Here is a 24,405-nt window from a genome sequence, read left to right as displayed (position 1 = left end):
TTTTTGCAGTATTTGATCAAGCCATTGTGAGCTGTATTGTGCCGTCACAGAGTTCACAAGGCTGTGTCCCATTAAAGGGGAAACTGGAACTCCCCTTGGTTGTCACTCCAGTTTAGTTGAATGGGAGTACTTGTCCCTTTGCTCTCCTCGAGAGGCCTGTTCAGCTAAACCTTGCCATTTCAATTGAGTGCTTTGCCTCATCCTTAGAAAAGAAGATCCCAAGCCCCTTTTTTCCAGTTAGATCTAACAGAGCATGAGGAAAGGAATAAGGATGGCACAAAACACTGCTTGCATTTAGGGCAAGGTTTCAGAGTCCTGCTGTCCTGAAGCAGAGAGCCAAGGGAGGAAATACCGAAAGAAATTCTGGGGGTGCCAGTGTTTCCAGTGAGAGGTGGATCAGAAAGCTCGTTCTCCATCCCTGACCTGGAAAACTCAGCAGTGACCATGCTCCCTCCATCCAGGCTGTGCATCCTGAGTGGAACTGAGTTTCACCGAGTTCTGAGCCTGGGATGCAGTTTGGAAATGGAGAATTGAAGCAATGGGAATCTGGTACCCAAGAATAACTTGCAGACTGATTATTTTGAACTCTTTCCATCCTGCTGAGCTGCTAACAGCAGGAGTGTGACTTGTCTACAGCTCCTGCTTGGACACAGCTCTGTGCCAGGTGTGGCAGATGCAGCCTGGAGGGAAGAGCTGGAGCAGCAGAGCCTGTGTTTCCCCTGAGTCTCCTGGGATCCTTAGCATCTTGGCTCCTTATCTGGGTGCTTGCCTTGCCCTATTAGTTGCTGGTGGCTCTTGAGAGAGAAGCATTTGCTTTGTTCTGTTTCTGAGGCACCTGGAATGCAGAGAAGGTGAAGTTCCTGAGCAGGTGAGCATGCAAAGGAAGAGCTGGGTCTCAGAGGGTCCCCGAGGGTGTTACCCCTGTTGAAACAGGCACGTGCTCAATCTATTTGTTGCACAAAAGCCTCCAGTCCTCCATGTGTTAGTGGACTGTGACAGGACTGGTCACAAGTGGAACAGTTTGCATAGCATTTTGTCAGCAGCAGGTCTGCAGTTTTGGATTTTTTTTTTTTTTTTTTCCCTAAATCATTTAAGAGAGTTACATCACAGAAAATGCAAGTTCAATGGAAATTTTTACTGTCATGGACTTTGTAACTTCTGCAGAGCAAGCAGCAGCCAAGCAGATAATCCCATCTTCTCATATCTGTGACTTTGTCCTTCTTTCCTCACATGAATTTGATCACAACGTCTGTTTATGTGCTGGCTTCTTGAGATGCTGCTGAAGACAAAGATGTTGGGAGGGTGTTGAGGAGGAGAAGAATGATGACAGAGACCTGCAGCTGTTGGTTAACCAGTCTCACTTGCAAAGAAGGCCCATAGCAACAGGGAACTGTTAATAACTCCAGAGACTGGATGTTGACAGGACTGGGGTTTGCTTGAGTGGTGAAATGGTGAAATCATGCCTAGACTCTGTTCTGAAGCTGGGGATGCAGAGGTATTGTTAAGCTTTTGTTCCCCATGAATTTTTGGATATCTTTGCCAGCAGAAATCGAATTTGAGCATTTCCAGTTGTTGGGTGAAAGGTCCTTAAGCAAAACGGTTACTCACTAGAATAAAAAATTTGCCTGCTCCCTCTGCAATTACCATCTTGTTTCCAGACCCATAAGGTGCATGTCCTAGGAACAGAATAAAATGCAAGTTGGCCACAAATGTTTCCATAAAAGCGTTTTCATTAAAAAATTTTGTTGAAATTGAGACCTTTGTGTGAAAGGATCAGATTTAACAAATTTCCTGTTCTGTAAGTGGTTGTGAAAACAAGTTTAAAGTCTTGGACATATGTTTCCCTTTTTATGAGGAGGGACTTTATTTTTTTTTTCCGTCCATCTCCCATTTTGGCACAAAAATCCATTTGAATGAAACTTTTATTCGAAGATTTAACAAGTTCCTGGAAAAAATGGCAATCAAATAAGAGGAAAAGGTCAAGCCTTTGTGTGTCTGGCTGCTTCCAGCTCCCTTTCAGTGCTGCACTGCAGGGCACTGAGCTGTCACTGAGGTCATGCCACTGGTGGCATATTAGCCAGGGCAGGGAGGGGAGTGCAGGCAGGGCCCTGTGAATGCAATCCTTGTGCCATTGGAGAGGTAAAGAGTGTGTAGCTGCCTTAAGTCATGTAGGGGACACAGGAGCTGGAAGGACACACAGCCCTTGGGATGAGTACTGTGAACAGCTGAGTTACCTGGATGTGCTTTCCCACCTGTCTCAGGTGCTGGAGGTAGATTCCAAGACTGCAGAGCAAACTCCAGGAGGGGTTTGTTTTGCTGCATGATTTAACCCCCTACCATGCTGCATAAGTGGCCTTTTTAACATTTGACAGTTGTCACTGTGTGACATGATGTGCTTTCTGGAAAAAATTAATGTGATTTATGGCTGCTGTCCTGCCCTCTTCAGCTTCAGGGAGCATGGCTAGATCAAAGCAGCTCTAAACTCTATGAATTCAAGAAGCTGGTGATCTTCTCTTCCTTTTCCTAAACTTTGGCCTGATAATCACCCTGCTGAAGCCAGAGAAAAGGCTCCTGCTGAATGTAATGGATCCATTGTGTAGGCCAGATTTGCACTAGCAAGTTTTACCTTGTCTCTTTAACATTCAGAATCAGCCTTTCACCAGTTTCCCAGGATATGAGGGCTTGAGAAAATTCAGAGTAGCACAGGCAATGTGTGTGTGAGTCACTCGGTGTGTGAAGCCTTCTCCCAGTCATCCCCAGATTTTCCACATGGTTAGGAGCAGACAGTTGTGTTCTGGAACAGGAGCAGATGAGTCAGTTGGTTACGGGCTGTGACTGTCACTTGCAGACATGAGCCCCTCTTTGCTCCATGGTGACTGACCCGATCATGTAGGGTCTGCAAACCTGGACAGATCTGGCCTGGGATCCAGTCTCAGTGACAGATGAACTTAAAATGATGGGAGAGGACTTCTCCTTGCTTCTGGCGTGGTTGCAGACACACTGACAGGCCAAAAATTGTGGCAGAGTTTGAGTAAACTCTCACCTCATTTTTGCTTATGTCCCTTGCCTGCTTCCTTCACCCCTGGGCTCAATGGTTTCAGGTGCATCCTGAGAGAGATGATGTTCCTGGCCTGAGACTGCCACAAGCCTAAAGGCTTCTCATCTGTCCAGCCTGACTTCCCACTGGCACTGGTCTCTCGCTGTCAGCCTGCAATAATGCATGGCTTAAATGACATTGCCACTGCCAGAACTGCTGCTGCCACTGTGCAGAAGATCTCCTGCAGCTCATTGCAAAAATCTGGAAAAGCATTAATAATTTGGGAATGTATCAGCTGCTACCTGTATGAAACCCACATGCTTCTGAAGCCAAAAGGCAAAGTTCTTGCTGTTCCCTGGGGCATCAGGGTTCACAAGGGAAAGGGTTGTGGTTGCATCTTGTCCATTTCTGCTCTTACTTTTGAGAGTGTTCCCAGGCTGCCCATCCTGCGAGAGGGCATGGACAGATCAGGAGGGATTTGTGATACTCTGGCTTGTTGTTAAAGCAAGTAAGAGGGAACCTGTCAACAGCATAACACAGCAGGATGTGGAAAAGGGTTTCATCTCCTTTGGAGTAGCTGAGAACAGGATGGGATGCTCTGAACTTCCTATGTTATGTCTGTTCTCCACTTTTCCTTGCGTACTCTTGGTATCTTGACTGTAACTGGTCTGCAGCAGGGAAATGGAATTTGTCCTGAACCTTTGTTTCCTTTTTATTGCAGTCCACCAATCTCTTCTCTTATGTCACACACAGATAAATATTGGTTTCAGAATTAAAGACCACATTAGGAATAGACTCCAGTTTGTCTTAATAAGTTCATACAATTTGTTTCATATGATGATATTAATAAACAACTCTCATCTCAATGCATACTCTGAGCATGGGTAGGAAACAAAGCCACGCTGACAGCCACAGCTGTGCTGTGCTCCCCTCAGCTTGGGGAGGGTGCTGCTGAGCCCCACAGCCTGGCCAGAAACGTCTGCCTTTTCCCAGGAAAGTTCTCTGCTCTAGACCACACAGATGCCTGAACGATCAGGGAAGTCTCTGTAACTCCATCTCCTAAATCATTGCTCTGTGATTACAAATTTTCAAAATGTATCCATTTAAAGAACCAGGACACCAAAAATTTTGGCAGATTGAACTTGATTTAGTAAGATAGAGTGCTTCTTCTCACTGGAGACTTATCACAGCCTTTAAGTTTTTTGTGAGGTTTCTTCTTTCTCCCCTCAATTTTGCTACCGTCTATTTCTACCTGATATTTTATAAAGAAAATACTTTGTGGCAGCTGTAGAACAGCTATTTTAAGCAGAAGCTTCCTGCAGTCAAATCAGGCCACCACTGCTCTGCCCAGTTTCACTGTTCCTCTCTGAGGAGAAAAGGAGCAGAAGCCTCTCCCAGGCAGGTTCCCATTACCTGGTCCTCAGCATGGAACTGTGCTGGGGACATGTTCTCCCTTTGCCCACAGTGAGCTAAGTGCCCTTAGCTTTGGCTTTTGGGGGCTGAATCCACCTCCTCAAGTTCTTCCTCGCTGCTGACTAGAGAGAGTGTAGGAAGTGAGAGATCCTGCATGAGGAGAAAGATGAGGCCATTGACAAGCTGACATGGCCAGAACTTGTCCCCTAATTCTTGGGGGGCAGCTGGAGCCCCTGTTTGATCCTGAAAGAAGACTGTTCCTTGCTCAGACCAAGCAGCCTGGGGAGATGCTTGGATTATTTCTCTTGCTTCCCCCTGGAAGTTCAGAGGCAGTGCTGCCCCTTGTACTGGGGACAGAGAGAGAGAGAGGAAGAAGAGCCTGAAATGGAGGTGAGGTTATGTTGTGCAGAGAACTGCATTGGATCCATGCCTGGAAGCTGTAAAAGAGGCTGTCCTGGGAATACCAGCCTCACCCTGCTCATGGATGATGCTTTTCCTGACCTCTGACTGATCTCCCTATTCAGTCCTGGCTTTCTCAGTCTGCTTTCCCATTCCATAGCCAGGATGTGACCTCTTCCAGTCTCACCTGGCCTGGGCTAGGCCAGCTTTTCTTGTGCCTTGTTTCCCCATGAAGGGAAGTCTGCTTTGCTTCCTGTGGATTATATGTGACCTAAGTTTTGCAGCAGGTGCTCTGCTTCCTGCTGCATTGCTGTAAAAGCTTGTTCCATCAATATGCTTTACCCAAAGAAAGGTATTGAGAGACAGGAAGAATTTAAAGTGGTCCATGATTAATGAGCCATCTCCAAGAGACACCCCATGAGGCCTGTGACTCCTGTCTTCTCTCAGAAGAACTCCTGTTCCATCTACATTCTTTCACTCCTCCAAAATCCTCTTCTTCAGAAGGGACTGGTGGTTGGAGGCAGCCTGGAACAGAATTAGCAGGCCTGGAGAGAGAAGCAGTTTGACTGTCTTGTCCTGTTTGATCCATTGCCATAAAGTTATTTATTCTTCATGCTGTTTATCTTAGGAACAACTGAGATAATTAAGAATATGCAGAGATAGAACTCTATTCATCTGAGGTTCTCTGTAGCTTGGAAATGGTGTTAGCTTGTCTTAAAGCACCTCTCCCTTACCTTCCTTTAAGTGTTTTGCTTAAGTGTTTTGCTTCTGGCACAGGTTATATGAAGGGTTCTACCTGACCTTGGCCAGGGACAGGAGCCAAGTGCATTGTTTGAGGCCCCAGGGTGAATCCATGGAATGATCAGAGCCCTTGGCTATGAATCTCTGTTCCTCAGCCCTCCCACTCCCCTTCTTGACCCTGGTGTTTTGTACCCTTTCACACAGTCATTATCTTCTGTTTCTGCTGCCTGTTTTTCAGGGTGAGTGACAGGAGATGTGCTGCATGAGGGAGTTAACTCTGCTGTGAGAGAAGCTCTGCAAATGATCTGTCTGCAACACTGTAGGGGAACTGAAAAAGTGTCATTATTTCTCTTTTCCTATATAAGTCCTTGGTTTTCCAGAGCAGAGCCTGGGACGTGCTGCAGAGAATTTATGAGTGGGCTGTCACATGCTGCAGTGTAGGATCTCAAGATGAGGAGATCCCTGCAGGACAGTGCTGATATTCTCTGGGAATACTAGACCTGAGTGCACTGTGGTAACCCCCCAAGGCCATATCCTGTCTTCCAAGACCAAACCTGCTTTTTCCAGGCCTCATTTCTACCATTCCATGCCTATACCTTGAACAATCAATTTATTTATTCATTTTTGTCCAGTTTAGTCTCTTCTGCTGTGACAGAAACCTCATGGAAATGAAACATTCCTGGTGGGGTTCCAGCCCTCACAGAAATAAAGTTCTAGTTCCTTGAACTCCCCTCAGCCCTTAAGGAATCCAGTCATGGGGCATTGCCATTTAATGGCAAAATTGGTGTTTTTTTGCAAATTTTTGCAAAATTTTGCAAAATTGGAGTTTTGCTCTTCAATGCCCTGCAACAATTGCAAGCACCAAGGCAAAGAGAGTTAGAGCCACCTGTTGACTCAAGGTCATCTCCTGAGCTGTGCACCTTGAGGAGATCAGGGTAAAGCTACATGATGTTCCTGGCTATGTGTGTGTTTTGGGGTAGTGACTTCCCCATAAGACAGGGGCAGTTATCCTTTGAAGTTTTACATCCAAGTTCTATGTTTTTAGTACTTTTTATTTTTGTAGCATCCAGTGAAGAAAGCTCTACTTGCAGAAAATCTGTCCTGGCAAAGTAAATCCTTTTCCAGCTGGAAGAAGCTGTAAAGCTGCCACAGTCTAACTTTCTCTCTAGTGCAAATCAATTTTTTCTGAGCCATAGGTGTAGGAACTTGCTATGCTGGCTGATGTGGGTGATGTGGGGGATGTGCTTGAAAGCACACACAGGCACCAGGAATCTGCATTTGGGGAATATATATATGTGTAGTTTAAGAACTCATTCAGTCTTTCTGGCACTGCTAGGAAGGGGAGCCCCTGCTCTATGGCAGTAATGGTTATTCTTTTGGCAGCCTGATTGCAGGCCTACAGATGCAAAAACCCAAGTCCTTGACTCCTGAAATTCTTTGTAAAAACACTTCTACCAAAACCAGACCTGAGTTTGATCTGCAGTCTGAAATATTTGACTAGAACATCAAAGTGAGTTTGGAGAGGAAGGGTTACTTGGTAGAATTGATGTTGCAATTTACCTGATTCTTTTCCAACTCTAGATATTTCTGACATTGATGTTGTAATCTCATTTCTAAATACCTCTATTTCCTAAATATTTGGCACTTGGCCTTGTTTTTCATTGGATTCTTCTGAAAAGTCAGTACTTAGCTAATCATTTTGATATAAACACTCAGTGAATCATGACAGGGGTCTTCTATATAAATTCATATATACCTACAGGAAATAGGGCCATAATCTAAAGGCTATTCTGATCAGTATCACTGTGCAGGAAGTTTAAGTAAATGACTTTTTGGTGGTTTTTTAGCATAACTAAGCTGTTAACACTAGTGCTTTTCTAGATCATGACATGTGCTGACAACTCAGCAACAATAATGACATCTTAGTTTGTTCAGTTGGTGCCCATTGCCTTAATCTACTCAGTTTAAAGGCTCAATCCAGCCTGAAGTTGAAAGATATTTTGGTTGGACTTGACTGATCATTATAGAAGAAAAGTTCTTTGGATACACTGGCTTTAGTGTTTCTGCCCTGAACAGAGTTTTTTAAAGGTTGAAGATAAGGCTGAAAGCTCCACTTACAGGAAGACTTCAAGGATTTCTCTCTTCCTTTGTTCCCCCCCACCCATAAAAGAGAACAGCAATTTTTCTGCCCAGCTTGGAGGTGGTTCTTTTAAAATCAGATACAGACTTATCCCCAGGCTACTGAGACTGGGAGTTATGGGCCTTGAATATGAATATTTCACAAAGAGAAGCTGCTTGATACAACACTGAAACTACCTTGGGTTTGGAGGCATCAGGGTACTTGGTGACAGTGGGCACTCACAAGTCAGGGAAGGGACAAATGAGTTTGTATGCAGGAGATACCCTTTTCTATCCCACAGCCACTTTGTGGAGACTCAGTCCCACCTAATGAGGTAAAAAATTATCTTATTTCTCTTTTTTTGTGAGCTTGCTTTACATGCTGTTGTCAGATCTATGCGCACACAAATTGCAGATGAAGCTCTTTGCTATTTACATGGATTATAGAGGGTCACCAAAGTAGTATCTGCTCTGTCCCTCTGGAACAGGGCACAACAGAGGAAGCAAGGCTGGGAGAGTTGGCACGATGTTGGGCAAAGCCTGCTACAAAACCAATAGTTTGTGACCATGCACAGATAAGATCTTGCACTTCAATAGCACTTCAGATTCAAAGGGAGAAATGATATGCTCACAAGCTTTATCTCTCTGTTGGAATGGTGTTCTCTGAGGCAGTGCTGATAAACCAGGTGATGTTGTTTTGAATGGTTTATCAGGACAGGAAGTGAAGAATGCTTACTACTTACTTAAATTTCCAAAGTGACTAAGCTCTGGGAGCACAAACAGCAGCAATTTGCCTATCACCAAATCACTGGGAATAGGCCCGTTTCCAAGAACAGCCACAAAGTTCTTGGTGATGACTCTGATTTGGGCTCCGTGTGTTAAATTATTTTCAAGTCCTAGTCCCTAGAACGGTGCAGTGCCCCTGTGCTGCCTGCGTTCTGCCTTGTTGAGTCAGACCCCAGCTCATGCTCTCCTGCGGGATGTCTGCTCAGCACTGCCCACACCCAGTCCTGCTGTGCTCCAAGAAGGGCAAGGCATAGCCTGGGGCCAGGTGCTTGCAAGCTGTGCTTATGGTCTTTGTTTCTATGGCTACCAGGATGATGCTTTCCCATGCAAAAAGCAGCCAGAGGACTTTCCCTCCATCCCCTTTGCCTGCTTGTACACAGCAGTACTGGTCAGGACCTGCCTCTGAGTAATCCACTTGCCTTCTCTAGAGGGTGTCATCTTAAAAAGAACAATGACACATGGTTTGATACAAGCTAAGACAATATATCCTTAAATAACCAGGGCAGGTGTTGAAATCTTATTCCTTAGAGCTGTAGTCTTCAACATTTTTGATGGCATACTTCTTTTGCTTGAAAGTTGCCTTTAGGAAGAACATCCTTAGTAAGTGTAAACATTATCCATTATTCCAGTGCCCCACTCAGGATTTTTTTCAGCTGAGTGCTTCCAATACCTGAAGAAATGTCCTTATACTCTTTGTATTTTTTGCCATCTTTTCACTAGGAGAAAGTTCCATAAGGAAACACCATCTAAGATGTTTTGGGTGCTTATTTTGTGCAGTGATGGTAACAGAGAACCGCTGCAAGTATGTAGTATGTAACGTTGTTTCCTCTTGTCCTGTCTCTTGTGACCTGGGAGCAGAGGTTCATAGAACTGTAGAGGGTGATAAGATCCCCCAACCTCCTTTTCTCCAGGCCAAGCCTCTCTGTGAGCTCCCTCAGCCACTCCTTGCAGGAATTTTCCTTTAGATCCTTCACCAGCTTTGTTGCTCTTCTCTGGGCACAACGCCTTTCTTGTAGTAAGGGGCCAATACTAAATCAGAATGAAAGAAGGAACCTTGTTAGGCAAAGATGTGACAGGATCAGCATCATCCTACACCTTTATACTGTGTCATGCAATGAAGAAGCATCAGCTCCAAAACAAAGAATCCTTTTTCTGACCTGTCCTGCTCTAGAGGCGCCACTTCCTAGCACAAGACAAGGGTCAAGGCCAACCTGATGCTTGTAACTCATTTCTGCCACTTCTTGCATTGGACCAGCTCCATTTCCAGCTCCACAATGAAGAAGTGGCTGAGGCCATCTGCTTATCAAAGCAATGATGATGAGAGCAACTCTATTCTTGGTAGTCTCAGCTGTCAGAAACTGCCTGTTCTTTGTTGTAATTAAGAAACAGTCCAGTTGGACAGTCCAAATTTCAAATACTAATTTCCTCCAAAGCATCTATAGTCCAAGGACCTCCATTAAATTTCTCTTCAAATGAGAAAAGGTTGTGCCACCAGCAGCTTGTTCATATTTTAAATACTGTAATCATTGACACTAAAGGTATGTTGCAAAAATTTGGTAGTTAAGGCTGAGTTGTGATATTTATACCGGATTTTATACAGCTATAAAACCTGCAGTTAATATTTCTGGCATAGATTACACTCACAATACAAGTGGAAAGGGTTTCTTAAAATGCTGAACAAATGGAAGGTTGGGTGAGGGGAATGTTGCTCAAGAGGGTTTGGAACGTTAGAGTGGAAAAGCAACAAAAGCAGCACTGAACTCCCAAGACAGTGGAAAAGTTGAAATATTGACAGAATAATTGACACAGCTGACTTAAAAATATCCTGTCAGCTGTTAACCCTTCTAGTGCCAAAAAAAGTGTTCAATTCTTGCCTGAGAAGCTGAACACTCCACTAATGGTGACTGTGATTGAGTAGAAGCAGCAAAGAGGTCCTTGTACTAAAACATGCTCAAAATCAATACTTTGGGAAATTAGGTGTTTAAGGTGGACCTGAAAGGCAGAAATTCATGTAGAATTTTTGCAAAAGGACTTTTAGATACTGTTCATAGTGTACAGAACCAGAGTTCCAAACAATATCTGATATTACTGAAGTATTTATCACAATGCTAGAAAAGTAAGTGTGCAATCAACCCCTTAGAAATGTTCCCCAATTTTACAGCTCTTATCTTTCTGGACAAGAAGTGCCAGCATGGTTAGAGCATCAAGCATGGAAAATGAGGAAAGAGCTGAGGTTTAGGGAATATTCTCTAGAGTGTTTGGGTCACCACAAGTCAGATATTCTCAACCAAATCTTGGTCAGAAATGTGATGTAGTCTTGGTCTTGGTTTTGCGGTTTTCTAACAGTGGTAAAAAGTACAGGTTAGAGACCATGGAAAGGGGTATGGCCTGGTAGAAGGTATTTGGATGTAAAAGCAATTTTAATAGATCAATGTGGAGTTTTACGTCAGCAGAATTGAGAAAGCCTTGGAAAAAATCTGGACTTTTAAAGTGTGTTTGCTGTTTACAAAATATAGCTAATCTGACTGAGTGGGAGCAGTCAATATTGTACATGATGATGAAGAGTAAAAAGAGAAGCTATTTGTATTTCACAACTCTCCTACCACTGTGTTAGAAGAAAACATGAACCTTACATAAGAAAATGAGTTAAACAAATATGAGCACTTTTTTTTTTTTCCACCAGGAGAGTGTGGAAAGTAGAAAAGGATTTAAAATATTTTTCTGTAGTATGCACACTGAGTACATGATGCATGCAATTTATACCTGTAAAATATTCTCTCTAACATTTTCATTACAATCTTGCATTTGACTGAAATCTTTAAAGGTTGATCAAAAAATGGTGAGAAATGAAACTCCTCAACCACTACACTTTCTTTAATTTTCTCTGAGAAGTCTCCTCTTTTTTCTCCCAGCTCTTGTTTTTGATGGTGTATTTTTTGTCCAAACACCTATTACCGCAGTATCCGAACACCTGTGAGGAGTTGCTGCTCCAGGATGTGGTCAGGTTCAGAGGCATACAGGCTGATGAATATCACCTTCTACCTCTTTAATTGCCACCCCACACAAATCTTTTTTTGGCAGATAAATCAAGGAGGGAGGTTGGTGCGTGATTCATTTACATACTGCTCAGCACAGGGAAGGCAGGAGCGGGCAGGTGGAGACAGGACATCCAAATGCTGTGGGAGCAGCTGTTTAAAACAGCCTGGAGATGACCAAAGCTCTCTTTGAGGCTGACAGTAGGTTTCCTGTTATGTGTTTTACTGAAGGATCTGGAGCAGAAAAGCCCAATATTTTTTGAATAGGGTGTCACTGCCATCACCTTCCCCCCTACCCCAAGCCTTTCGTACCTCTAGTCTCCCTGCCCTTGCTGTCCACTCCCCCACAACTGCTCCTGTCTTATTCCCACCTCAGATTTAAGCTTTCTAGCCCAGCCTTGCTGCCAGGTGCAGTCAGGCAAATGCAGATCCCAAGCTGGTATACCTGGGGAATGCAGCAGCTTAAGCCCTGCTCCACATCATGCTTCACTTTTGGTTTTGGCCTAGGTGACCCTGGGGACCTGCCTACTGAGAAGAGAGGCTTCCTATAGCTCCCAGCAAATTTCAGAGCTAGCTGAAAAATCACAAGGAGGCCCTGTAAGTTTGTAAGGATGTGGGAACAAGAAATAAATGGAAATATTTAATGTTATTGCTTAAATAACTGCTTACAAACAGGAGAAACATGTCTCTGCTGATAGCAAGATGTCCACAGATGAGCAAGGAGAGTCAGTCTTTTGGCTGAGTGTGGCTTGACAGAGCACCAACTATGCCTGGGAGACCCCCTTCCCCTTCCCCTTCCCCTTCCCCTTCCCCTTCCCCTTCCCCTTCCCCTTCCCCTTCCCCTTCCCCTTCCCCTTCCCCTTCCCCTTCCCCTTCCCCTTCCCCTTCCCCTTCCCCTTCCCCTTCCCCTTCCCCTTCCCCTCCCCTTCCCCCCTGCTCTCTTGACTACAAAATGGGGTGATGATGTCTGTCCACATTGGACTGGTGATGTACAGTAGCCAGAAAAAAACATGTGAGGCCTAAGCTCACCTTTCCATGTAGCTTTTGTTTGTTTCACAAATAACTACAGCTAAACTAATAGAACAGAAATTCAGTATTGCATATGGAAATATTTAGAAAATGAGTGTGTGGTGGTGTTTTTCTCTGTAGTTAGCTGGTGAAGGCATTGCTAGGTGAGGCTCAAGACCCAGTTTCAAATCCCTTCTCTGTGTTTAGAAACAGAATCTGGATTTAAATGTCTCTGGTGACACAGAAGGGCCTTGCCAGGTGACTGTGGACTGTTTCATGATGGGTTTCTCTGCCTTTCTAGCCAAGTCCTTGTGGAGGTGGGTGCAGTCAGTGGGAACAATCTGTCACCAATCTGAAAAATGACTAGTCCATCTCAGGTGTGCTGGAACAGCTGTCACTGGGCAGTCATGCCATTGCAAAACACTCTGTTCAGCTGTGCATGCCTTACTCATAAGAAGATGTTCCTTTTCCTCTAATTACCTCGGTGCTATTGTTACTCCCAAGCACGCTGGAACACTATTAAGTAGTAATAACTACTGATACTTGTGGGAGAAATAAGTGTTAATACACAGCTCGTTAAGAGAGCTCCAGGAGGAGCACAGAAAGGGGTTTTTGTCTCATACAAAGCATTAAGCTCCCATGGCTGAGTCTGAATGAAGCCTCACTGGCAGGAGGGTTACACTCAGGAGACAAGCAGTTTGGTCCTGGGAATTGAACTCTTGTCAGATCAGAGAATGGGAGAGTGATACTGACAAGCTGAGCCTCTGTAGTTCATTTTATTTTTGTGTTTATTGTGGTTTGCTTGCTATCTGTATCAGATGTGGCCAGCAGAACTAGGGAAGTGATCCTTCCTGTGTACTCAGCACTGGTGAGGGCACACCTAGAGTATTCCCACTGGAATGGGCTCCCTAGGGAGGTGTGGAGTCACTGTCCCTGGAGGTGTTCAAGGAAAGGCTGGCTGTGGCACTCAGTGCCCTGGTCTGGCTGACATTGGGGAGTTTGGTCATAGGTAGGACACGATGATCTCAGAGGCCTTTCCCAACCTGATTTATTCTGTGATATCCAGAAATTTTTCAAACCAAATAGAAGATGCAAACTGGCATTGAGTCAAGCTCTTGGTCTGACTATGGGTATATGGAAATGAGCTGGAGTGGTCAGAATGGGCTGTATTGCTTCAACCTGCTTTGAATGCCACACCTCAGACCTTTCTTCTGTACCGTGAGGAGCCCTGTGTCTCCCCATTATGCTGAGGCAGCAAAAGGAAAAACTGAGTGAGCTGCACCTTTCACAACACAGTTGCATGGGGAGGTGTTTCTGTGTAATAACATGGTGGGATGCTCATGTTGGCAGCTGGACCTCTTGGTTTTCTTTCTGCTTTTTCCCTTGCTGATGATTTTTCCACCACTGTGAGAGTGGCCTCGGGTGCTGCTTGTGAGTCTTCAGCACCACTTGTTCAGGCTGCCTTCCGTGGCCTTCCAGGGCTCACTCCCTCCTTCTGGGAACTGTGTGAGTGTGTGTGTGAGGGTCACACAGCTGGTGCACTCTCAACCATAGCTTCTTGAGGTGTAACTTTAGGGCTTTCTAACAGCACATCTGATCCTCCTGCTCCTTTTGCCCTACTTTAAGAGAAGAGCAGGCTCTTGTACTGCTGTCCATCCAAGTGATGTTCTTGCTGAGGCTTGCTCTAATCTGTGGCATTAAAAAAACTAGACAGGACTTATCCTGTTATCACTGTGCTGTGGCAAGAACACAGTTGTATTCATGTAGAACCATTGCAGCCTGTTTGTAAGACATGATATAATTGAAAAGTCTGGCACATTTCCCATGGCAAACATTGTTAATCCCCACTAGCTAGGATTAGTCACCGCTCCTTACAAGCCTTGACACAAATCTAGCAAGTTATTCAGTTAATCTGCACTTACAGGATAAATATTGCATCCTATGGGAAATTAGGCAGCCTCTTCTTCCTCTCCTGTTGTGCAGTGATGCATTGCGTCCTTTACACCTGAAGGTGGAAGGGAAAAATGCAATAACATGTGATAGATGTTAGCAGACACCTGCTATCACAATGCAGCTGGATCAGCAGGGAAATTTAGTACAAAATAGCTTGCTGAAACCAGGCAGTGGATATAAACAGCATCTTTGTGCTCTTTGTGGCACTGCAGAATTTTCCTGCTATACAACAACAAGCACTCGATGCCTGACAGCTGCAGGACTCTTAGAAGAGCCCCATCTTCCTTTTTTTGCTGGGGGTTTTCTCCTTCTGTGATCTCAAGCTGTATTTCCAAGTCATTGGGTTTGGGTGGTGCATTTTCCATCAAACTAAGGCCTTTGAGAGGAAGGTGTTCCGGGCTCTGAATATTTACAGTATCTGAAAGTACAGCTCCAAGTTTCTTCACAGGCGATCTCCAAAACAGCAAGATCTTACTGAGTGGGTGGCCTGAGATCCTATTTTTCTGGGCAAAATAGCTGAGTGGATCTGCAGAGACCAAGTTTCCAGTTCTTGGGCAATTTAGCCAGAGAGGCTGGCTTGAAGAAGAGCACCAAGGAAGCTTGGAGGCTTCAGTTCAGCAGCCCTGCCAGGGAGTTTCTCCCAAGCCTGCACACTGAGGCTGTCCAGTGAAGCCAAGACCACCAGTGGGAAATCAGGGAAAGAAGGGCCCTTTTGGCTGGGGAGGTCTGGATTTGTGAGGAGTTCTGGAAATTTCTGATTCTGGTGTTTTTGATCCAAAATCTTTTAAAAATTATTACTACTGAAGTATTCCCTTAGAAATTTAACTCTCCCAGTGCTTTAGAACAACATAAATTCCATTTTATCTTGGGTAAATAAGTAATTACATAAATGAATGGATATTTCTCCACCTCATTGATTTATCATCTCATTGGACTGAATAATGTTTTCAAGGATTTTAAACTTAAATTTCACTCCCAGTCAGGAATGTGGGTTTGTAAATCTTAAGCAAGGTGCTTTTGGAAAGAGAGGACTCATGCTAAGAGCTTTTTCTGCTTTGACAATCTGTCTGGTCACCCTCATTACTGTGTGACTAAGTTCCCTTAAATCTGGTAATGAATTAAGTCCCCTCTTGCCCCATTCCAAAAAATGTTGTAGTAACCATGTGTGTGACCAGCCCTGACTCCCCAGCATCTTGTCTGAGTGAGTGCTGGCTACTGGGAGAAGTCTGGCATGGGTTTCCTAACATATCATCACATCTGGTGATGTTTGTCTTGTTCTTGCACTTTGCTTTTTAGTGTTGGTTGTCTGCCTAGGAAAATTCAGGATTCATTTCCATCTTATCATGGACTTAAAGAGCTAAAATAGTTCTAGACATGATAGTGGAGTTTGACACAATTTTACTGCTCTAAGTTGTGAGTCCAGTGGAACTGGACTGGTTTTATCACTTGTGCCTACTGATCGTGAATATGGTGAGGACCTATTGTCACACTTGGTATCTTCTCAGAAGCTCTCCTGCCTGGATTTTTAAATACTATGTTTTTATCATGTTTCCTCAAGACAGTATTGCAGGAAGGGAGCACTCAGCTCACTGATCAGGTCCAGAGGTTCTGATGTTCCTGTGCTTTCCAAGGATATCTCTCCTGTCTGATAAGCCCTGTTGGCAGGACTCTCTCTGACACTGCCCTGCAGCTCCTGGAGGCAGGAGCTGGTGTTCCTTCCATGCCTGGAGATGACTGGGGGGACATTGCAGACTGGTTGAGATAAATCACTGAGTCAGTTGGAACCTGCCAGCAGTATTTTTCTTCCTACTGTCCACATCTAGAATTTACACAAGAAGGTCATGTTACTGCTGTTTCCTCTTCCACATTCCCTGTCAGACAAGGTCATTTTCGAAGTCAATGGCCAGTTAAGTTTTAATTCTGCATCCATGGAAAATTATTATCAAAAGGGACAAGCTTCAAAGTAGATGATTAACTGGCACATCCGACCGCTGGTTACAGTTTAACAGGATCCTTTTGCACAGCTCCCTTCAGCTGCAGCGAACTTGAACTCTTATGAAAATGAGTGAGATGGAAGGGGTGACTCTCCCTCACAATGTGGCTCAATAAGTCCTGGCTGAATAAATAGATGGAGAGAGAGAGGACAGAGTCTCCACAGAACAAACTTCTTGGAGCTCTCTTTGGAAGCCTAGATTTTGCTCCTGCTCCTATTCCTTTGTTGCTGCTGGTTGAATTCACTTAGTTTTCTGTTGCCACGGTTTTGAGAAACATATCACGGTCTCAGTTGTGCTGAGATAGGTACAGCCTGTCACAATTCTGGACTAGTGATGGCACAAAGGTGGACTAAAGACAACCTCACTCCTGTGCTGGCTCAGGTTTTGGACTACCTAAGAGCCAGGCCAGGTTTATGTGAGATGTAAATCATCAAAGAGGGAATGACACAGATGTACACCCATGCCTGGAGGAGCAAAAGGAAGGATGGATTATCCCAACATGGCCTAAATTGATCCTTCCCCTCCTGTGTTTTGGCAATATAGTTTCCTAAAAGGAAATGTTGCAAGGGTTTTGTTTTGGTGCAGAGCGTGTATCTGATGTTTACAGTCCTCCCATCTGAATCAACTGCAGGGTTTGAACATTTCAGTTTTAATACAGGGGGAAAAGAAGGCTGATAAACCAAAAAGAAGCACAGCTATGAACTAAAACCTTAAGAAGGGAAAGATAATGTCTCAAGATGGGGATTTTTTAGTAAATTGATTAATTGCATCAGGCTTTGCATTCTGGCTTCCTTTCACCATGTCTGAAAGGTGCATTGGGGAACCTCAAGACATCTTGCCCCAACCTGAAATGCAGCTGATGTGGTTAAAGCCATTCATACCCAAACCATTATCTGCCAGTCACTGGTTATCACAGCACTGACATCTGGGGAGCTCTGCCTACCGATGTCAGCCGAGCATCTGGCACAGATTATACCCCCCTGTTGAAAACCTCATCCAAAATTACTTTTTCCACGCTGTTTTGAGCTACTGCAGCCACCCTGCTTATGGGTATCCAGCCAAGCTCCTGTGCCACTGGCACAGATGTGTCTAGTCTGGCTGAGGCTGTCCCTGTTTGACTGCAGTCTAGACCAGAGTCCATCTGCTTACATAAGAAGGAAGCAGAATTTGCCATGCTGATGGTTCTGGGGGAGGCAGAGGCAGGTATGCATCCCCATTCTGGCACAGCTCCCCAGACTCAGTTGTCTTGTCTTCCCTGAATGACCCCTTCCAGCTCGCCTACAGCTGAGGGCAGGAGCTGGCCTTTACTTTGGTTTATTTATGGCAGCTTCATTTTTGTTCTGTTTCCCCTATTAGTAATAAGGAATGAATTCTGTTCTTGGCTTAATCAGGGTAACTGTGAGCAGGCTCATGCCTGTGCATTTGGAGGCTGTTTTTAAAAGCTGGCTGATATCAGTGTTATGGTGTAAAGCTGACAAATCTTTAAAGAGAAGGTCACAGGGCTGCCTGCAGAGGCCTGACATTACCTTCTACTGACAGTGATAGAAACTGGTGGTGTATGTCTCTGTGGTATCAAAGAATGATATCTAAAATTCACCCCTGCCTAAAGGACTAATCTCCTAAAGTCTTTCTGAATGGCTTCTGAGCTGGGCTAGAGCAGGGCAGGCATTTACATTTGTCCCACTGGCTGTGTTTGCCCTCCCCTTCCCCGCAAGCAGCTTTGAGGCAGAGTTTTGACAGCTTTGTATGCACAGCTGAGTCAGAGACCAGAGTAAACTGGTGTCTCTGCTGGACAGCTGTTAATTGAGATCTGCAGAACCGAAAGCCTACGGCAGTCAAAAATCTGGTTGTAAGAGGTTTTCCCTTTTCTCTTTCTAGCCACATGAATGGAAACTGAGATCCTCGCTTAGTGATGTGATCCCCATTCCCAGTTCTTATCATGGAGTTTCAGATGTTTGGATGCAGGAGCAGAGGGGCCAGCACTGGCAAACACCTTGCTCCTGTTGAAGGTGCTGTCCTTGCCCTGGTGGAGACAGGCTCAAGTGTGGGACCTGTGCAGTTACACTCCAGTTGGAAGTTCCTTGCCCTCGCTGTCTGCTGTTCCAGTTGTGTAACTGTTTCTGAGGGGTTGTCCAGGGGCTTATGTTTGGTAAAACTTGTCCATAAAATTCAAGATGTTGAAAATAGGGAAACAGAGACCTGTCTCTAATAGCACCAACAAGACAAGGTTTCTGGGAAGAATATCTGAGAATAAACCAACTGCCACATCCAGGGATAAAGCTGACAAGAAATGACCCTGGAGATCCTTTTTGGGTCTGAAACAGAAGCTGATGAAGTTTAGGGAGGTATTAAATGGTTAATCATCCTTGGGCCACTCTGGCTACAACAACACTGCTGTAACAACAGCAGCAGAGGCGTTTGCCAACATATTTCTCTGTAAATTCACTGGGATCCATTAGTCCCTTGTTTCCCGGCTCTCATCAGCCTTCTACCTTATGAAAGGCAGAATACTCATGTAAAGACATTAAAAAAAAATAATAATCCTGAATTGATTTTACATGGCAGACATTGCTGACAAATTTAGGAAGATGGCCAAAAGGCTAACAGAACTGAAGAACAATCGAATACAAACATTTTTCAGTGCCAGCTGTTCTGCTGTGCTCTAGAATGTTATTTTCAGGGCAGCTTTTTCTATGCCTGAGCAAGAGAGAGAATTCATCAAGGTGCCCAGGAGAATGCCAGTGAGAGCAGTGGCCTCATGCTCCAGCAGTCAGTACTGTTTGGATTATGCATTTTCCACAATGATTATCTATGTCCTTTCTTTTGTTGCTCCTGCTTGGGTGAAGGACTGCACTGTAACTGCTCCCTTCTGGGAGCAAGGACCTGTTTGCATTATAGCAAATGATTCCTTAATAGAGGGCTAGATTTGGTGTATTCATGTGATATGCAGTCCCTTTCAGCCCTCTCCATCCAGCTTAGCTGGCATTGCAGCAGCTGACAGTGCCCAAGACTGTGTAGGAAGCTGCAGCCAGTGGTCCCAGCTGGGAGCTGTTTCCCACAGAACTGGGGAGGGGCAAAATTTGCTGAGCCTCAGGGACTGGATCATTGCTTCACTTTTCCACAAACTGAGTCTGGTTTGATACATGCTGAGGAGCTGGGTCAGAGCTGGGCTTTGTAAACAGGTGTGAAGCCAGTGCCTGAATGGCTTAGCACCTGATTACACCAGGGGAGGCTTGGTTCACCGTCCTCCCATTTCCTGCTCATTTGACTACAAGGTTAAAAGTAGTGTTTGCTTTTGTAACACTGGCCTGATTTCACCGGTTTATACTGCAGACTATTAGTGGGAAGTACCTAGGCTTGAAATGTTAATGGTAAATATTTCAATTAGCATGTTTTCATGTTTTATCGTCTTGTTTTGTTAGACTTGTGCAGTCTGTAAAGGGCTGGGGGGATTCCATAAGGAACATAATGTGAGTCTGTATTGCTACATACCTTCAAGTGTCAGCCTGAAAGAAACCCCAACTGCACTTCTGTTCTTTAAGGACAAGGACAAAGAATCAGCCCCCATGAGAAACTCAGGAAAGCATTAAATAAGCTTTTTCTACTTTTAATAAGGAAACTGCAAGGAGATAATTCATAAGTGTGACAGACATGGCCTATAGCCTGTGCCAGCAGCCCCCAGATAACAGCAGTGCTGAGGGGGGCAAGCTGGATTGGGTGTTTGTGGTCATGCCAGAGCCCTGTCCTTTCCATGAAGAGGTGGTGGAGGGGGTTAAGGAGACTGCAAGAGGGATTAGAGGGTTTCAAACAAGCTGATAAAATTTAGAGGAGAAAAGCCAGCCTCAGGCAATAGCAAGTGAAGACAAAAGCAAAAACCTACCTGAGAAAAGCAAGACCTACCTGAGAAAGCCACATGTAGTAATTTCTGGCAGCATTTCTAAGGGGACACTGACTACAACTTTAACAAAGCTCTGTTCACAGCATTTTGCAAAGTCTTTTACAGGACAACACAGTTTAGTATTGCAACAAAACTGAGCTTTGAAATGCACTGTGCAGCCTCTCCGTTGGCAACCACATCATCCCAATCAATAACATCAGTCCATGAGCCTTCTAGAAGCACTTATTAGTCTGGGCACAATCAGCCCCGTTCAATGCAATCCCAGAGTATTGCAAGTTTAATGGAAATTGGTCCATCCCCTGTTGATATGAACTGAACCTCAGCTGGTGTCAATGGGTTGTGTTGATTTGAATGAGTTCAGGATCTAGTAGCAAAACTTTTCTTAAAAACCTTTTCTAGGAGATGTTGTTGCTAATGTAGGACTGTATTTCCATCTTGCCTATGCATTCAGAGCTGACTCCTGTAAGCACACAGGTGACTAAATCCTATAGGAACGGCAGCGTGCAATTCCCAGCTCCTTGTGGTGCCTGTGTGCTTCACCACTGATGGCTCTGGGGGCTCACAGCTTAGCCAAGGCTGCCCCTGGAGCAGGAGCAGCCCACACTTGGCAAGAAAGTGGTGTTTGGTAACCATCAGCCCTTTTCTTGCAACCAAAATAGGTGGCAGGAAGGCGTTTGGGATACGAGTTCATCTCATGCCATATCTGCTGTGGCACAGCTCTGGCTGTTCAGTTATTAACCTGCTCTGGTGGAAGGTGCCCCTGCCCATGGCAGAAGGGCTGGAACTAAATCACCTTTAGTATCCCTTTTAACCCAAGCCATTCTGTGGTTCTATAATTATCCTGACTGTGTTTGTGGAGTGAGTTTCTGTCTCTTAGGATCAAGCTCTGTGGTAATTACAGCATCACTGACCCCAGCACCCTTGCAGCCTGTTCTTGTGCACTGTCTCAGGAGAAGGGCAAAAGAGGCACTGGAAGTCTTAGCTTTCCTTCAGGGTATCTAACCCAGCTTGGATCAGAGACCTCAGTGCATTGAAACCTGAGAATTTGTCTAGAAAAACCAAAATCAATAAGGCTGGTGGTGATGGTTTAAAGAGGTAGCTTTGAAGGTAGGACTTTATCTTTCAAAGAGTGTGTGGAGAGGAGGAAGCAAGTGGCTGTGAAGGAGGGATGTAAGGAGAAGCCTTTGTATCTGCAGTCCTCCCATTTTATTGCTCTATTATCTGTCTGGAAGATGATGGAGAAATACAGAAACCAATAGTTGTTTGTTTTCAAAGTATTTTAGTTTTTAGCTTGAAGGTTGGGAGAACCCTGTATTGGCCTTAAGCCACATGTTTTGGTTGTTTTTTTTTTTCTTCTAGGTATCAAGGAAAGATAATTTTCTTTTTTTTTTCTTTCTTCTCTTTACTGAGCTGAGACTTGTTGGAAAAGTTCCTCCAAAATGAAACTCCCTTGGGCTTGGCAGAGTTACCCTGGAATAAACTCTGTTTGTGGTATATGGGGCATTGGGCAAAATATATGGCAGGCCTTTTGCAGTGGTCTCTCTGTTGTGTCTTGCCAACCACAGAGGGATTTCACAATTATTGCAGTGTGGAAAGTGATCCAACAAAATTTATTATATAAAGCTTTACAAAGACAAGGGACAAAAAGAAGGGCAATGCACTCAGGAGCCTGAATGCTGGGCATAGAGTACACCTGGTTTATCTCCACTGAACAAAGTTCTGCCACAAGAACTCTGTGCATCAGCACAGATGATAGCAAGGGTACAAGAGCCCTCTAGGTCTGGCCAGCAATCTCAGTAGTCCGGACAGCATTTTCTTTTAAACTTCTCAAAAGAATATATCCTGCCCTGCTGTGACTGCTGTAGGAATTGTTGGGTTTAAAACTCTAATTTGCTAATGAACCATGGCACTGCTTTGGGTCAGCCTGAGTGTTAACTCTCCAAATCTGTTCTGTGAAAAGAACGAAAGAAAAAAAAGATGTTTAGATTGGAGTTGAACAAAATAGTTTAATTAAACAGCCATTACTGGGCTAGCAACTCACTGTTCCATTCTCTTCTGGAAGCCAGGCTTGGTGCATGGTAAAGAGAAGCACCCCTTTTCCATTTGGAAGAAGTGTGGTATAGCAACAATGGATTTGAGCCCATTTCTTTCTTTCCATTGCTTGGTTGGGCAAGTGAAAATACTGTCAGGGTCATGTACTTTGTCTTTTGAGGGACACATGTTCTGCTCTGCCTTCATTTCTTGATGCCAGACGAATTCTTCTAAGAGACAACAACAAGCTGAAATTCGCTGGTTATCAAAACTCCTGCTAATATGCAGAGAGTGCCCCTTTATGTTTAAATACTTGAGGAATGTATTTCAAGAAGGTTTTTACAATGAAGGTGGTGAGGCACTGGCACAGGGTGCCCAGAGAAGCTGTGGCTGCCCCATCCCTGGGAGTGTCCAAGGCCAGGCTGGATACAACCTGGTGTAGTGGAAGGTGTCCCTGCCCATGGCAGGGAAGTTGGACTAGATGACATTTAAAAGTTTGCTTCCAACTCAAGCTATTTTATGATTCTATGATATCAACTTGTCACCTCGTTAGAGTTAAGACACAAAAGAGCAACTCTGCCAAGGGAAATGAGATTCCCATGCCACCAAACCAAATATTATCTTGTGTGAACCAGCCAAAACGAGGGCTCAGAACCTCCATGTTCAACCAAACCACAGCTGTTTCAAAGCAGATCCAACAGCACTACAAAGAGCTTTTCCTTTTTTCCATTTCCCCTAAACAAAGCACTTATCATGGAAGTGAGGATGAGAAAGAACAGGCCATCCCATGGGCTGCTAGATCAAACCTGGTAGGAAATCCAGCTTCCAGCTGGCATGTTACAGTGGCCAATGGAGGTGGCACCAAAGCCTATCTCCCAAATTTCAGCTGTGCAATCAGATCCAGGAAGAGGCTCATTCAGAGCACTTCCACCCTGAACGCACTTTTTCCATCGGATGGCAATTTAATGATTTTAACAACCAGAGGCTATGTCCAATGGACTTTTCCTCTGTGAATTTGTCTAAGCTGGTGCAAAATCCAGTTCTGGCCACTGTAACAGCTCTTGGCATGTGGTTGCCCAATCCTACCATACATGAGAACATACAGTTAGTTAAGCTGCAGGTATTGCTCCTTGTTAAGCCAACCACACCCCAAGACCTTGTTTATAACACAATGGGAGGGACCACATTTGCAGACTGTCTCATGGCAACTGAAATCATAATTAGCACAGCTATCTTCATATGTTGCAAGATAATTTCTCTTCCGGAGGGGGTAGATGGTAAAGTTTATGTAAATAATCAATTAAAATGAAGGAATCACTACTGTGTTGCTCTCTGGCTATGGTAGGCAAAATTGGATAACGTACATTTTTGAGCCATCATTGTAGTTTAAATTATAAAATGGCAAAGGGGTTTTAGAAAAGGTTCTTCTGCTGCTTTCTGGTTCACATCATCCTTTTCAGAGGGAAAGGAGTCACGACAGTGTGACTTCTTGAGCTGGGTGTGAACTATGCAGGCAGTTTAGTGCCACGTAGGGACCCTTACGGTCCTTCAGTTCTCATGCATGGCTGAGAGCAAAAGTGAGTGACAGCTCAGCAGCCTGTATGGTATTAGCTATAATTATAGGCTGCCATTGTTTGTCAGACCAGGAGGAGAAGTCAAATATTTACTGCTGGGGACAAATGGAAAAGGAGGCGGGTTTTTTGAGAGTGGGCCTGGTCCTGCACTCTTAAACACACGGATTTGAAAAGTGTCAGCACCTGCTCCTGCTCTTTGTCAGTAGATGCAAGCAATGCAGCAATCAGGTTCAGAGCTGACAGCACATGGTTGACTTTGGAGTTTTTGTATTTTTAGCACTGCTGGTGTCAGAGATACCGACAGCAGAATGATCCCAGTGATTCTCACTGAGTGAGAAATGATTCACGCTCTGTAAAAATAAAGCTTGATGCAAGCAGTCCTGTATCCACTGAAATTAGGGCTGCTGCCCCCAGATTT

The 24,405-nt window shown here is 44.5% G+C and overlaps 1 long non-coding RNA gene across 1 annotated transcript in view; it reads left to right on the top strand.

Annotated features, from left to right (window-relative positions):
* LOC131582044 (uncharacterized) overlaps nt 1-24,405 on the top strand; it is a 74,916-nt gene that overhangs the window by 1,090 nt on the left and 49,421 nt on the right. The gene's annotated exons all lie outside the window — the stretch shown is intronic.

This window comes from Poecile atricapillus, chromosome 9 (genome assembly GCF_030490865.1).
Source record: "Poecile atricapillus isolate bPoeAtr1 chromosome 9, bPoeAtr1.hap1, whole genome shotgun sequence".
NCBI lineage: Eukaryota > Metazoa > Chordata > Aves > Passeriformes > Paridae > Poecile > Poecile atricapillus.
This window is presented reverse-complemented; position numbering and strand designations above follow the sequence as displayed.